The following is a 15,165-nucleotide window of genomic DNA, read 5'->3' on the forward strand; positions in this document are numbered from 1 at the left end:
ATTTTATGTAAAATTAATTATTTTTATTATCTGGATAAAACTACTGGTTAATGATAACGTATATAAAATGAGGTCGACTTTGGTAAAAGTATGTTTCGAAAATAAAGAAATCAAAATCACCTAAAAAGATTTATTGTCGGTTACATTTTTTAAAACAAATCTATAGTCGTATAGTTCGGGATAGTCGGTCATCAGATAAAATGTTAAGCGTCAGTGCTGAAGAATTTAATGTGCCCAAGATAAAATGAAATTTAATTTGTATTGGATGCAGTTTCAATTATTTAAACTATCGAGGGAAAGATCTCTCAGGTTCCGACAAATAAACGTTGACAGAACCACCAATTCATTGCAATGTTTGCAGAGAGAGTAGAAACTTTCGTCAAACTATATTCTTAGAAGTAAATTCAAAGGTAACGTCATGATGTCAAACTTCCAAATAAACGTTAGTCCTTTGTCGAGGTGCGCTTGAAAGAGCAGATATACCAAGAACAATTGATCAGTCATGTTGGATGAAAGGACAAAGTTCGGTTTAAAACTTCTAGCGACAGTTTAATAAGGAAGAAATCTGTTACTCATCTTGTTTCGTCGAGGTCGATTTATTCTCTATTGGAAAATCAAGTTGAGAGCTTCGCACTTCTTAGATCTCCGTTGTATGGAAACCTTTAACCTTTAAAATTTAATTTGTGAACCCAGAACTGCATTATATTGTACTCATTTCCAAGTCATTTATCTTTAAAATGTTTAAAACTACCCAAGAAAGACTTTCGTCACAACTCCATTGATTTCCCCACACTTATAGTGAAAAGTTTCTAATAGTATATTTTAAAAGTTTATCAAATATTATGCTATTTAATTTATTAATAACCATCTCATATGCGTATTAACAGTACATGTTTCGTAACCTAAATTTATATTAAATCGACCCTCATAGAAATAACATTTCTAGACACAAAGTTCTTTTTATGCTGAAGGCGCTATTCCATTATTTGCAAAATAGTCCACACCTCCTAGATTTGTCTTGGACAGGCTAGGAAACAGAGACCAACCTACTGTCACATATTAAATCTACCTTACCTTATTGTGGGCAAATAGATCTTGTTTGGTGAGCAACTTAAAAACAAAGACTAGGAATGTTCCCATCCTTATTTTCTCGCATAAGGCCACTCGTCCCACACTAATCGAATCCTTGGTTTAGCCCAAATTAATATTCGCTACAGTGAGCAGGATAACTACAGGAGATGCGATGCCTTGTTTTTAGAGTTTGAGTTAAGAATAACAAAAAAAATACCTCCACGATCTTCATTGTTATTATTGTCTCGGTGATTGTAGGTTTCGTTAGCAAACGTTCTGTTGGTGTGTCATTGCTGATGAAGATGGATTACATAGAAGGTAGGTTATGGCACGCATTTACCTAGCAACGGGTTAGTTGCATTGAATAAAATAAAAAAAAAATGGAATCTCAGGGTGAAACTTCTCACGTACTGTTTAAACCAGATATATAAACAGAAAAAAAGGAGTATGTTAAAGATGGGTCAAAGGTCATTCATATAATGAGCTATTTCCTTCTCCTTTTCGTTTTGCAATGACTTTTGTAAAGAAAGCTTTCTGATGAGAGAGGGTGGATGGCAGTGTCAATTATAAAGGTTCGTTTTTCCATCTGATTTGTCATACGTTTGCATTGCGAATTTATCATTTCGCTAACCATAAGCCAGAGAATTTAGACGTTTGGCTTATGTAAAATTGTTACAATTCGCAGTATGTCATTATCTAATGTTATAAGGTAGTGATGTACAGTGACCACCCACATTGAAGAAAACAACATGCATGCAGCAATCATGGCTAACCAGTGTCTGCGATTAAGACTTAAGCTCTTAAAAAATGGATATTTAAAATTTACTAACTTTGTTATTGACTTTAATTTATCGAAATCATACTCATTTTGCTGAAATTAAATACGCCTCAATTTATAATAATATAAACGGTTTTAAATACAAATCCGAAAACCAAACATAAAGCAAGTTATACTATTGGAATAAATGCTGGGAAGATGAGCTGATATGTCACGTTTTTTTTTTTTTTTTTTTTTGAGGAGTTCGTTTTTTTTTTTTTTTTTTTTTTAATGCGCGATTAATGTTAAGAAAAAAAAACATGCAAATCTCCTCACTAAATCAATATGATCTGTTACCGGTTCAATGATGTCCATTTTCAATCTTCAAATCACACCTGCGAGATGTGATCCCAAAGTTCCCGATTAATTATCAGATGAAACCACATTCACCGCTAGGTGGAGTTAGAGTAAAAATTGGATATTTGCTGTGTTTTAAGTTGTGGCTTGCATTACTGAGCCATTATTCATTATGAAATGCGACTGCGTTGTTCTTTTTTGTGATTTCCGGTCATTAACAAATGATACTTCAATGAACTTCGTAAGAGTATCAGTTTCTGCTTCAAACTGGAAAAAACAGCCACAGTAATTTTTAAGATGCTAAACTTTGGTTTCTCAAGCTCAAAACTAATGTAAATTCTGTAAGTGATGCGAAAGTCCACTGAAGAGCAAAACGGAAGCACTTTTAGTGCAAATTAAGAAACACATCCATGAAACAAAGACATCATGATCAGCAATGTTAACTAATCTGTTGGAAATCTGATCAGGATCTTGTTCAAAGTCTTTTGACATAGACCTGAACATGCAATGGTTTAATTGCCTGCGCAGGAATTTCTAGCTAAGAACGATACCGAATGTAGTTCCATGTTCTTCTCCAAATCTGGTCTCATTAGATTTGGAAAGAATGGTCGTCGACTGCATCGTCGAAATAATTTTTAATAATTAGAGACCTTTATTTTTCATTTCATGACCAAATGATAGCCATGCTTCCTAGATCCTTGATGAAGCTCTTGGCTGCAATTTTTTGTACAGTTTTTGTTTCGGCTTGTTTTGCATTCCGGTGGTCCTATTGCTGCATTATGTAAATGCGAACTACTCTCCAGGTTTTACATTTCTACTCTTATGTCGATAAAATAAATCAGGGTTTCGCAAACTGTGTTCCGCGGAAGGTGAATAAGTGTTCCGCGAGAAGTTCTCCTGGAATTTGTCATTTTAGTTTTCTAAGCATTTCTCATGAATAAATATTTTATAGTGGAAATATTCTGAGGAGAATAATATTCGTGAATATGTCGAAAAGTTCAGACCCAGAACGCCTAATAACATCTGTGTATCGTTAATTTTCCCACACCAAAACCTTTCAACATTTGGGAAAGAGAATACCGCTGTTTATGACGGGTCATAAAAATTGCCTGCAAGCGGATTATAACAATGGGGGGCGTATCCTCTGTTCTCACAACTGAAAGAAATAACATCTGTGTTGCAAATGTTAGTGACCAATCAGCAAGGAAGTATAAAGAAAAATTTTCCACTAAAAAAGATCAAAGTAGTATGTATCTGGTTTTCAAATCTGGTAATACTGAATACTTTCTTCGCAAGTTCGTATTGTAGGGTGAAAGTTTCGAAACCGTAGTGCCGTGATTTTTTTTAAAAGTAATAGGCCTGCCGATTTAAATTTTAATATGAATAAGAGACAAGGGACTGTTTAATTTTGGTATTACAAATTCTCTTATTGAAGGTGTTTGTGACGCAACAGATAGCGAGTCATCCACCACCAGCCATACAAAGCGATCTCCAGGATGTATAAAGAGGGGGGAGAAAACTACCAGCACATACGAGAAAAAGTCTGCATTCACTCGTAAGTATACTTATAATAATATTATAAATTTTGGGTGATCAGAATGGGATATGTCAATAAAAATCAGCACAAATTAATTTAATGATGTTTATGTTGAAATGATGTTTAATTAATTATCAATTATTAACTAATGATAAAAATCAGTTAAAGTAGCAATTAATTATTAATTAATATATTACAAAATAATCAAGTGTTCCGTGAAATTTTCAGGATTTGTGAAGTGTTCCGTGGTAGGAAATGTTTGGGAAACGCTGATCTAGATTAATATCCCCTTATCTTGTTGAAGTAATTTTTTTTCTAACCAGCCTCATATTTAATTCCTTTCTTGATTTACCAGAAGGAAGAATAACACATTCTAGACTAATCTGGATAACAAAACGCTTCATAATATATTTCTGCGAATATTCTCAAGGTATATAAACCAAGTGTGGACTCCTCTGTGCATTTAGCACATTTTATTTCACTGATATTTATTATGCAGCTTAGATAGTTCATCCTCAATCGATTTCCAATAAGAGAGGCAAATATTTATTTATCAACTTACAATCCCATATTTCCTTCCATCTTTTCTAAAATAATGAATAAATCCATTAGGAGTCAGTCAACGTTAGCAATTATTAATTCCATACTAATATCTGTTTACTTTTATCCAGAAAAGTAAAACAGATATTGAAAAGGTAAATTATATCGTCACTTTATTTTAATACTGGAAACTAAGATATTGCAGAAAAGAAATGTAAGAGATCAATTAAAATTTCATAAAAGTTTAAAAATACAAACAGAAATCGCAAGTTCAGTCATACAAAAACAAAAGAACTGGGGATCAATTTCGTTTAATGTGACTGAGCAATTAGAAAAATATAATGGCCTGTGTGTTCAAGCAAGCATAAAAATGCTTCATCCAAAATGTACGAGACTTTTTTTTTTTGAACAATTCAAAAAAAATAGCAAAAGAGAAAGAATAAAGTAAATGGCGATGTCCTATTGTTCTACAACATCGTAGAAGAATTGATAAACGACTACAACACCAGGGTCTCCTAAAAGTCAAGCAAAACGTTGCAGCTTCACTAGAAGTACTGAGAGAAATGGTATAAGGAAACTCCCTGATAAATATAATATGAGAAAACAAACATGCATTAAAAGATTATGTAAAATATTTTTAATTTTTAAGTAACATAGACCATAGACAATTATACTACCACTAAAATCACAAGAAAATGTTCTAAGGGTTACTGATGAAATATCAAACATACATGCAAGAGTATCAGTACAGATTACCACATTATACAAAATCAAATGACAAACTAAGATATTCAAAAATCACTTTAATATTAAAGTGATTTTTTGAATCATATTTCAATGTACCATATACATTAAAGTACGCTTAAAATGTTAATTATCTCTTGAGTATAATAGGTCATTGGTAGCTAAAAATTTAGCCACCAATGACCGATATAGTATAAAGAGGAAATAAAATTGATTACACCATGTTTGAAAATCATGTAAGAAACAAAAGTTCATTGATAAATCAATACTGAATGTTTTCGAACTTTAAATAAGGGAAAATGCATGTAAACCAACAACGATAAAATATAGAGAAGAAAAGCTAAGCAAAAATGGATGGATGAAATGTATAAATATAAAAGAAAAAACTATCCAAAAAAGTATTCCTGCATCATAATTTGATGTAGATTGCAAAAATAATTGAAAATATATAAAACAGAATATTAGATACCAAAGACAAGTTCTACGGGGTTCTGTAAATTAACTAGCTGTGAATATAACTCAAGAATGTAATGGGAACTTGAGCACACCTCTCGTGCACACACGAGAGGTCTGCGCACCTCTCGTGTGTGCGTCAAACAATTTACTTGGAATAATGAAAAGGAATAGTGTGAGTCTTCATTGTAACATGAAGGCTTACGCTATTCCTGAAAATGGGTAAGGATACGAACCTACTATTTGATACAATGAAAATTGTGGGACAAAGTAAAAAAAAACAGCACTACTACATAAAACTTAATAATACATGCTGTGCTTCAGAATCCTAAAGATGCTAATTTACTGAAAATGCTAATGAAAGAAATAAAAGTAATTATAATAAATTTTAATTTTATAAATATTTTAATAGCTATAATAATAAAAGCTTAATTGCTTTATAGTTTAATAGTAAAATGGTAAATTTTTTATATATATTTGATGCACACACGAGAGGTGCAAGAGGCCAGCACATCAGTGTCGTGTGTAAGGTGCAGTTAAAGTTCGAGAAAGAAGAGATCTTTTGACATTACTCTTAAAGAGCTGGAGTTGTTGCGAAACGCATTATGAGGAAGACTGTTCAGAAAGAGATGGAATAAGTGAGGAAGAGACGAAAAGCAGATTTGTTGTGTTTGCAATTGTATTGAAAAGGGATGCGAGCTGCTACTGCTGCTGTTTTAACCGGTCCAACAGAAAGAGGAGGAATCTTGTTTGCCAGTTCAATGTAATTTTCTCTGTAAAACTCTGAAAATTTCTCTGCAAATGCTGTAAAACGTAAGCAATGAAAAGTCCTAATAAAAGTTCTTCGCATCTCCTAGAAGGATGGATTCGAACCCAGGTGTTTCAAAATACAAAGAGCATCGTCTATACTGAGCTACGGAGGCGCTCCCATTTGTTAATACCCAAGACTTTTGATCGTGTTTGGCATCGTAGCCTGATTAGCAAACCGCCTTTCTTTGGTCTGCCTGCAATCGTCTAGAATTGGATAGCTCTCTCTAGCCGTTCACTGCGTGTCGTGATCAGACATCCGAAACATCAAGATCAATTGCAACCAGCGCCTTAAACACTGATCTATCTACTTACCCCCTTCAATGGGATGATTGAGAACTACGTAGTTGGTCGAAAGAGTTGGATGAACTGAGTGAGTATGCTAACGTCTGAAAAGCTGTGGACAGGATTAGCGGTGTCTGAGAGCAATTCATTTATGGATAAGAGAAAGAGAGGAGATGATGGAAAGGAGTCACTAATTATTTCTGCATTGGAAGCGAAGCTCGAAGAGAAAGCTTTTACAAAGCAATACTCGTTTTTCGTAACTGCCAATTTGGCTTTAGGGAAAATAGTAACTTGGGAACACAATGGTTAATGTCACGAATCTGCACAGCTGAAAACAAGAACACAAAGACCGTTACATTATTCATAGCTATCAGCAAGGCTTAGTACATAACTCAGTTTTACTTGGGAAAAAAAAACTACGTGTAAGTAGTATATGAGGTACTTATGAATTCTACAAAGTTAGTTGGCAAACAAAAAAAAAAAAAAAGAATAAGCAATCTGTAAGAGTGAGATATTTATGGCTACATAACTGCAAAACAGAAGTCACTCTGAACTGGGATCTGTACTATTAGAACTTTATGAATGACTTGAGTTGAAAGGAAGTCACGACTCTGACTTGTGCTGTATTATTTACAAAACTGATTACTAATATATTAAATCAGCTCCGTGATTAATTGAATCTGACCTACTACTAATCATGGCTGGTTTACTAGAAACAAACTACATTTAAGCACAGAAAAACAAAGTATATATGTATATATCTATTTTTTGAACTAACCAAAAATATAATTAACACTGTAACGTAACTGACATAAAATTCCAACTGTATTATCAAGCATTTGAACTGCTCGCCTCCACAGAGTTAATTCTTACAAATATTTGTCTGAATCGGATTGTCGAGGAAATTTATTCACTTTATATTACTAATAACGCATTTATATTACTAATAATAAATTACAGACTTTGCAGTTGTGGAACCGGCTGCAAAATTTACCGGTAAAAAATCTCAAACTATCATCCGGTGTTGCAAGATTCTCATGCATACATTTACTTCGAACCGACAACTTTTTTTTTGCAATGTAAGACAAATAGACCTATATAAAATATATAAAATACTGATATTCCTTCACATAAACAAACACTGGATATCAGAACTAGCTTATGGCATGAGAAAAAAAACTCGCTTGGTTGGCAACGACCATGTAAAATAGTTTAAAGAGCTATTCTGCATACTTAGCAACTAGAACACGAAAGTGGTTTTACTTAAAAATAAGAGTAGAACAGTTTTAACAATTTAAGATAGTGCTGAGAGCGTGGAGGGGAGCATACCCTAAACAATGACTACCTCAGAGTACTACCTATTTTGAAATTTGAACGTATACAGTGCATTTGTATTTTTATCCCTTTGTTTTGCATTATTGTACTGTATATTGCTTCTTGTATTTTATCGTTCCTGTTTGTTGAATAACAAATTGTCAATAATATTTCTCCATTGATTCATAAGAAATCTTGCTTACATCGTCCTCCATTGGACAAATACCAGGAAACCCTATGAAGAAACTCATGTGGTTTTCTTCATATCTTGTTTGATTGGTTTTAACATAAAAGCTGTCTAGGTAAGCTTCTATCCTATGGAGTCTCTTGCAACTGGATTCACTGTTTTCTCTTGGATCTCATGCTACACGTGATGGAACTTGATCTTTGAACTTCATAACAAACATTTTGAATCCTCCAAATAGAAAATTGCTATGGATAAAAAAAAAACACAAATCGCCTTAAAACCTTAGTTAATTGAATAAATTTGACTAATTAATTGAGATTATGATTTGTCATTTAATTATCCATGGAATTTTACGTTCCTTATTATTTAATATTAAAATAAAATTTCATTAGAACACAGATATTTGCGACTTCGACTTTCATTTATATAGTGATATGTTCATCTAGCCAAATACTGAACTTGGTAAAAAAAAAAGCAACAAACAAAAAAAATAATCAATCATTCTTCTGATTTTTTATAGCTCTTGTACTTCAGTACATTCGCTCGTAGATTAGCTGATATGTCAATGCTGTCCACTTGTTTTAGTAGATCGAAAACTTCGATTTAAGCGCTACGTCATGAGGTACACTTTCTATATCTAAATAAGGCATTATCCTTTATCATATAACACCTTCGATCTCTGCTGAAAGGTACTTGTAACAAGAAACAAAAGACAAAAAATGTGCTTGAACCTGCTTACAGATAATGAACTAAATAAAATGTGGAATTGCTTAGCAAATTACAAGTTTCCTAATGATTACAAAAAGCAGACAAGGAAAAAAAAACAAGAACGAAGGACAGACAGGTCAATAGAGGTATTGAGAATAAAACTATCTCCCTCCCCAGCCTTCATCCGTTAAATGTCAGTGACAGTGTAATTAAGTTATTTAATCAATACAGTACTTGAGATTATTTGCATCAACTAAGTGTTGCTTTATGGTCATCTGTATGCAGCTTTCATAAGGAGCTCACGATCTGCGTGAAGTTGAATTGATATCTACAAGTAATTTCAGGTGGTATTGCAATAATGCTGAAGTAATATAGATAAAGGATTTCTATAACACATGATGCTACGTAAAGTTTGTATAGATAGGAGCGCACTAAAGATTTCAATCACCAAGAAAATTCAAACTAAAAATGTTTCAGTCAACAAAAACTGTTCCGAATCGAGTTTCTTCAAATTTTTGTACACTATATATTATAGCCAATGTCTACAGTTTACATACGCCAGTGCAATTTCTCAGTATCATAACACGATTGTGTTGAATGTAACGAAACATGGCACTCCCGTGATAAAGATCAAAGCATTTTATTCATCCTGATATTTCGATTGACAAATGTGAGTCTATTATATATAAATTATTCAATCACCTTTTAAGAGATAAATGTCCTTAATAACTCATATGCACTAAAAAGGTACAGCAGCTTTGATTAGTTGGCATATCATTATAAAATCAAACTTAAAAAAAGTAAATTATGTTTAGTAAAATGTATTTAATGAAGAAAATTTTCACAATGTTTATTATTTAATTATTGACAAAGTGGATATTATAAAAATATAAAATCTTTCTGAACTGTTAACTTATATACGTGAGATGAGCAGTCGTCGGTGTTCTTGTTATATTTCTTTTTTTTAGTGTGGTCTTATCCTCAAAAATGGAACCCGTCTCTAAGAATCTGCTTCCTCTCCAGATATTTCAAGTTTCTTCACAACGACAATAATAAGCATTAACATTTTGACATTGCTTTTACGGGTTCTGTTTCAGTATTATGTTTTTCTTCACATGTTCACTTATCTGGGCTCGACGTCCATTGCTTTTTCCCCCTGTGGTACACTTTCAACGTAGCATTAAGAGAGTAAAGTAGCCATTCTGAAAGCTATTGAATAGTGCTTAAGTATTTGAATCTGAGAATTAAACTGGTATGTGAATTTTTGATTAAAAGACAAAGACACGCCCTATAAAATAAAACAGCTGTAAAACACTTTTTACAAACACCCATCCCTTCGTCGGATTTGATCCTACAGTTTTTGCAGTAAACCTGCTTTTATCAACTAAGTTATGGTGGTAGGTGGTCTCTCTCATTAAAATGGGTGTTTTGCCTTTGCCATTTGACGATTATGTATAAATATTCTTCTCGAACTAGTCATGAAATAAAAATATCCTTGAATATTAAATTCTAAATCCTGATGCAAACAAATCTCAACCAAATGATGGATTGCTGTTTTACAACATGGGCATTTCGTGTACTATTTCAATAGCATGGCAGGTGTAGACCAAAATTGATCTCAGGTAGTACCAAAATAAAGAAAAACTTTTATGGTAATTTTAATAGGGGTGGTACCTGCAACACGACGGCCAAATTCGGCAGAACTATAAGGAGTTCTATTTCTATCGACTTTTCTGGCAACGCCCAAAATCTGAATTCAAACAGCAAAGATCATTTGCATTATAAATAAATGCCAATGACAATGAGAGAAGGAAACACCTGAAGTATGTAAGCTAAGCATAGATAAAGATCCATAATGCCTAGCAAAAGAAGGCTACCACACTTCAAATATGATGGAAAAAGCCTATTCGTTCCCGTTTGACTTATAAGGTGGAAATGCACATGGGAAGAACGAATGAATAATAAGCATAGGCGACCTAGTCAGGAAGTGGGATGGTCGGATTAGATGTCAGGTCACCTGGAAGGTGATATTGCGTGGGTATGTCATGCATTAATGAAACTAGGTTTTGCTTTAATTATTTTCTACGATTTCTGGTTGATTGTTAGGTTTTGCTTTAATTATTTCATTATTGATTGTCAGATACAGCATTGATGACGTGGGATGTGTAAGCTGCATCCACAACGCGAGCATCTAATGTGCTGTTTATACATCCTACATAATCAACGACTGTTGCAATATGCGGGCATTCTTCCCACTAGATATATATCTACTCTATTTTAGAAGTAGTAGCAAATCATACATCAGCAAAGGCAGAGGACAGCATTGTTTTCTGCCCAACAGTTATCTTTTCAGCCACAGAATGGTGCTATGTCCGCGAGTTAAATAAAAATCACTACTCTCCAGTTAACAGCTATACGGTACTCCACTGGATTTCTTCGTACCAATCTCATATATCACAAAACGTGTTTACATCTCATCACTACCAAGAACACTTAGTAAACTTGAAGAATGTTTTCACGAAGCCATTACATCAGATCAGAATGCAGTGACTCAGATTTTATTGCTCCTAGGGTAGAAGACTTGTTCTTGAGACAAAATCAGGAATCTGGATAAAGGTATTGCAATAAACCTGAGAAAGAAAGGCGTTAGACAGTAGATCTGGACTAGTACTGAAGACGCACGCGCACAATAACTAATCACCCAAGCTCCTAACGTGGTTCGTAAATTATAATACTCTTTGGTGTGTTTTGAGGAGTCAAAATCCCGATTTGAGGAGCGTAGTTAAAAATTCTAGGGAAAAAAAAAAAGATTTCCGTCGAATATATCAATGCATCAGGAAAAAGAACTGCATAATATTGAAATCATTTAATGTTAACTTAGTGGTATTTCGATATAGCCTACGCCACTGAAAACTTAAAAACATATCTTAACTGCTTTGCGGGAAATTTTATATTCCTCAGCTTCAATACCGGTTCTAGAGGAATCCCATAAACCTTTTTTTTGTGTGCGAGTTTTGAGTTACTGACGCCAATGCGATGTATAAATTATGGACTCAATCTCGTGCAAGCGTGATCTAAACTTCAAAAAGGTCGGATGTATTTCCTAATACATCCGATCGTGAAACAAAACTATTTCGATAAAAATTACATCACTACTGCTCACATGTTGCAGAACATTTCCAAGTAATACAAGACCAAACTGTGTCGACACCCGATGTAATGTTTGTAGGTTATCATCGCCGTCTCTGTATTAACCTTTTAACGTCCGCTTTTCTTTAGAGTTCATTACCATCTTTCTGCTTTCCTTTTGCACCTGCCTCGAACTTTGAAAGTAGGGATATTCTCCACATACAATTTAATAAGTTAGTGGTACCATAATAAAAACACTTGGGAAAGTGCGGGTGTCGGCATGAAATCCGAAGCGGGAAACATAAAGTAAACTCCATGCTAGTATTGCTGTCCATGAGTCATAAAACTGTTTACAGCGGGAGCTGTAAAATAACAGCATAAAGGCATTTCCTTTCAAAAGTTGCGTGACTAGAATAATTCTCTGAACTCCATTTTGACCGTGTTGGCATGTAGCAGCACGAAGAACATAAATATGCAGCTAATTTTCAAAGAAGACGAGTGTCACCTTTAGAGGGGAGGATTTAAGAGATGTCACAGGGTCACCTTATTATAAAAAAGATTTTTCCCTCCCTTGCAGTTTACACACTTGCTAAAGAACAGATCAAATTTCCACGGAATATAGTATAGGTTGTGCTTATTTTAAAAGAATAAAAACAAGTAAGATGCTCCAGTGATCAATTTAAAAAAAAATGCACTAAACATTCACTACCATTCCAGCTTTAGCAGACTGTAGACGAACAAAAATCAAATGCGGTTCATTTTTTACAGAAAAATATTTTGTAGAGTGTTTACGTTCGCTTTAAATGAAGAAACAAAATGACTATCTCAAGAAACAATAATATCCTTCGTGGTTTGTAAGAAAACTTCACAAAATTTCTTTACGACAGATAATTGAGAATAACTTTCGATTGAGTTTATGGAACAAACCGTATGAATAGAATGCTGTTGGCTGTGTTTAAGGGCAACAGCTTAAAGCACAATTTAAAATAAAATCGTTTTTATTCAAAGGGGAAAAATTCCATATTTTGACAAATGGATTTAAACTAATATTTTAGTTCAATCTTAATCAAATGAGCGAAAGCTTCTTGCAAATTAAACGTACTTTTGATGTAAAGCAATCCGCAACTACTTACCCACATTCATTTATCTGTCTATGCATGTCATTGCTTAACTTATTTCACTTCAACTTTATTCCTTCTCCACCACTCTCCCACCCCTATTTTCCCCCTTTTTCAGCATTTTCTTATCCTTAGCTTTTCCCCCAGTCTTCTATTTTCATGCATTTATTCTATCAATTTATAGACCTTATCAGCTTTCTTCCCTAAAGTACATTCAACTGCCCTAATTACAGCCTAAAAAAATGTGATCGATTTTCTTATTCTGTCACTTGCCTGGTTTGTTTCCTTATCAGCACGACACACATCCTTTGCCACCACCGCAGAAGCCTATAATTTAAAAACATTAAACTTTAACCTCGAAACGGCGATCCTTCGTCAAAGATACCAACCTCAACACTTAACCAACCCTAGAGGAAAACGGAGAGAGATGTGCGGAAATCAACTCCCTTACAAATGACCCTCTGTATAGCTCATTGTTATACTTCTAGAGCACTTCAGGTAGCAGGTTAGGCCTTGACAAACAAATCACACATGCACGCTAAACACAAATCATAATAGCACACGATTAATAGGAGGATGGAGAGATGTGGAATAATTTGAGTTTCTTTTGTATCGAGAAGGGAGGTTGAAAATTATCGTATTAATAGGCATTTCTAGAGCACTGAAGCATCAGTCATTTTGGGTGTGCTTTGATGAATTTCACTGCACCTGCATGGAAAATTTAAACATATTTTGACTTGTCACGAATGGGGAAGTCAACCAAATGATTTTATTTATTATCTTCGGGTTTTTTTATACCAACATAGCAAGTTCTTTTCGCTTTTGGATATGATTTATTTATTGCACGTACAAGGATGCCTTTACTATTAGGTGCTTAGCATTCTATAGAAGGTAGCGGGATGCATCTAAAAACAAGGCTGTCAATTGCATGGACTAGCATCAATAAACAAATGAAGGCCAGAGAGAGTCAAGCGTGTGCTTTGGTTAATGTTTAAATTGTAAAATATTACTTATTTCTGAAATGCCAATATACTGTATTTATCTATGTGCTCCACCTATCTAGCTAGGAATGAAGATGGGGAGGTTGTTTTTTTATAATTTATGGACGAAAAAACTAAGAAAATTAACAAGAAAAAAGTCGATAGGCTTATTTGCATTTCAAGAATAACCATACTCAAAAATGTTTAACTCGGCTTTCAAGATTACGTTTATTTTCCTATGTTTCGGTGATCAAATATGATTATGTTAATCAGTAATTGATTCAAGCAGAGAACATGATGTTTTGTTTATATATCTAAACTCTTGAATTTTATAAAAAATTAGATTCAAAATCTTACTATAAGATAGGCTGAATGTTTCGCATAATAGGGTAACAGCACATCACGCGCGAAAACGCTTCTTATATTTATAACTGACTTATACAAAAGGTATTAAACTAAGGGATTAATAACCGCACTCGAAGCTTCGTTCATTGCATCTCGTGCCCTCAGGTAACTGCACTGATTACGAAGATCACATCAATAGGCATTTGAAATTTATCTGTGAGGAACTGCGTCACCACTCTTTGTCTCTGTGAAATAAATAGGAGTATCGCTTGATATATGTTCGACATGATTAATAATCTCATTATCGGGAAGTAATCCGCATATTTTTTTGTGCGGGCAAAAGGTAGGCCGTCTTTCATGCAAGTAAGTAGTGAAGGCTTCTGCGGAGCCAGCAGAGTGCCTGAGTGAAAGAGGAGAAAATGATGAGGCATGTGTAGAGTATAAGACTACACTATCTTTTCTTGACTACATAACTATTAATGAATATTTTGTGTTGCTGACAATGACTATGCTACGCTATGCCACCTGGTATAACAAACAGAAACTATTGTTGTTATGGGAACATCACATCCGTCAGTCTACAATAAAAAAATAAATCATTTCATTTACAGTTGATTTGCCAAAAATATCTTATGGAAATATCGACAGATAAAACCAGAACATTAGTGATTAGTAGGCAACCAACAGGTGTAAATTGCAAATAGTAGAAAATAACACAACGAATAATATAAGAAAAATAATAGAACAAAATGATGAATTTCAAATATTTAGAACTTTTGATTAACTTAGATGGAATATGGAACTCAAATGAACATTAAAACAAAACAACATGA

General features: G+C 33.9%; 1 long non-coding RNA gene across 1 annotated transcript in view; it reads right to left on the bottom strand.

Annotated features, from left to right (window-relative positions):
- Positions 1–5,476: 5,476 nt before the first annotated feature.
- Positions 5,477–15,165, bottom strand: part of LOC150092789 (uncharacterized) — a 160,564-nt gene continuing 150,875 nt past the window's right edge. Inside the window, exon 4 of the long non-coding RNA XR_016550536.1 lies at positions 5,477–8,297. This is a non-coding gene — a long non-coding RNA (uncharacterized LOC150092789). The remainder of the gene's footprint in view (positions 8,298–15,165) is intronic.

This window comes from Typopeltis vanoorti, chromosome 25, assembly GCF_054136105.1.
Source record: "Typopeltis vanoorti isolate ZY-2024b chromosome 25, IOZ_Tvanoo_1.0, whole genome shotgun sequence".
Lineage (NCBI taxonomy): Eukaryota > Metazoa > Arthropoda > Arachnida > Uropygi > Thelyphonidae > Typopeltis > Typopeltis vanoorti.